The following is a 2500-nucleotide window of genomic DNA, read 5'->3' on the forward strand; positions in this document are numbered from 1 at the left end:
AAATCTGGCACCAAGTGTTGGAGAGGAGAAGTACGTTACCATGGCTGCAGAGATATACCTGTCCCAAAACTGCGGAATACAGTATACTTGAGGGCAGGGGGTACATGGCCACAGAGGACAATATTACATCTTTGCAAGCTGGTGAAACATAATCACACTGACCTCACCCATTATCTCTGTAGCTATTATTGTGATCTTCTGCTGCCAACACATAATTGCACCTACTGTCTGTAACAGAGAGAAATGGCGGCGAATACCCTCACCTTGATCTTTGCTTTCTTTTCATCATTGTAATAAATCCTATTTTATCAGCAATTAAGGTTTTCCATAAAACAGTGATTTTAAGGGCGACCAGAAACTGGTGATTGTACAATTCTGCTATGTCGCTAAACACACACACACACACACACACACACACACACACACACACACACACACACACTATCACACACACACTCACACACACACACTCACACACACACACTCACACACACACTATCACACACACACACTCACACACACACTATCACACACACACTATCACACACACACTATCACACACACACACACACACACACACTATCACACACACACACACACACACACACACACACACACACACACATGCATACTTGTTTTTGTGACCTTTTCAGGACCCATGACTGGTTTGTCCATCATGGGGACGCCTGCTTCCCATTGCCCAAACAGCTTGATCAGCAAACCGTGCCTGCTGGTGGGTATCTATATCATATCACCCGGCGCGCATGTGCCGTATAGCTTGGTGACAGAAACCGGACACCATTATACCTCACCGGGACCTAGTCAGTTTTTCCTAACCATGTGGGTACTCCCTATGCCTCACTGGGACCTACTCAGGTATTCCTAACCATGTGGGTACACCCTTTGCTATGACCACTAAATGGTTTCACCACAGTAAATAAAAAAGACGCCTTGGTTGGACCAACATAAATTTTATTCAGGCTGTACACTGTCGCTTGATAGCAGTTATTCGGTTTTTTATGTAGTACTTGACTGACAGCCAGTTCCTAGCCTTCAGAGCCTGCTCCTCAGCGCCGAGGCAGGCGTTACAATCCTTTTTGCCGGGGACCTTGCAGGAGAGGATGAATCTCATCAGGTGTCTCTCAACTGCTGCTACTTCTTTTCTGCTCCACGGTTTCTTTTTAGAGCCCATGCAATCACCTATGCAAGACAGGGGAGAGATCAGTCAACCAAAAACTCACCGCCAGCCCAAGCCACCCAATGAATTTGATGGACACACACCTTTAGTAGCCATGGGTGCATGCCTCTCCATCACTTTCGGTGCACTGGCATCTCCCTCCTCCACATGCACTGCTCCAGCTTCCACCTCTTGCTCATCATCAGACTCATCACTGGCTAGCGGGATTGGTTCTGGAAATACAAAGATAAACAGAGATCCCCGGTCACAGTTTCCCCCTTAGACTGTCAGCCCATGGAACAACCAGTCGGGTGAGGGACCATGCTACTTACCATTGGGATCAATGGGCTTTGTCCCTTAAAGTCAGCCAATCGACCTTGCTGGAGTGCCACAAAGAGTTTGCTAATTTTTGCCAATTGCAGGGTACCTTCAGGGAGGCGGTAGTACTGGCGGTGCACCCGGATATCGTGCCCTAGGAAATCGGCCAGCTGATCCATCTCCGTGTCACTCATGTTCAGCACCCTCGAAAGGGTGGCCACATGTTTCCGAAGCCTGGTAGAGGAGAGAGCTTCTGGATGCTTGGCTCCACATGCCCGTGCATAGAGTCGAATGCAGTCGGATCCTCTGAGGTGTGACAAGGCGGAGGGTCTTGCAAACATATATACATTGTCAGGACTGACACCACACTCTACCCTTTTCTCTGTGAGGTGCTCCAATGCCCTCTGCATGCAAGGGGACAGGAGGACAGGGACTTTCCTGCCTCTCTTACCAGGAATCTCAATGCGTGTGAAGTGCTGACATAGCCTCTTTTCTGGCTCTGACAGGGCCAGCGCCACATCACCCTGTAAATCAGCTGTGTGCCGAGATGCAAAAGAGCAAAGCTTCATCTTTGAGACCTCACCTTCCCTACGTCGGTTGAATAGGATTAGTTGTGTGAGGGTTACCTTGGCCAGCAGCAACCACTTCTTTGTGGTCGGGTGAGTGGACAAATCCTCTAGGTATTCCCGCTGTCTGTCAGTGAGATAAAGGTGCAACTGTTTTACATCATCAGTGAAAGGTAGAAGGGGGGGGGTGTTCCATTTTTGCTCCTCTAGGGTTTTGAGGGCAGCAGCCGAGATCATCTCGCTCCACCTTGCCTTGTATAGTTTTTGGAAGCTCCGTGCGCTCTCCACGGTCGGGGCATGGCCCTCCATAAGTGCCTGGCACTCAACCATGGTAGATATTTTTTGGAGGCTATGGCCCACTTTCAGGGCCAGTGAGGGAACCTTATAGGTATTCGTCAATTCAGCATAGCCGGCCAGGCTCCTTACGGCAGTTATGACC

Source organism: Taudactylus pleione, unplaced genomic scaffold (genome assembly GCF_031769625.1).
Source record: "Taudactylus pleione unplaced genomic scaffold, aTauple2 ptg001293l, whole genome shotgun sequence".
Taxonomy (NCBI): domain Eukaryota; kingdom Metazoa; phylum Chordata; class Amphibia; order Anura; family Myobatrachidae; genus Taudactylus; species Taudactylus pleione.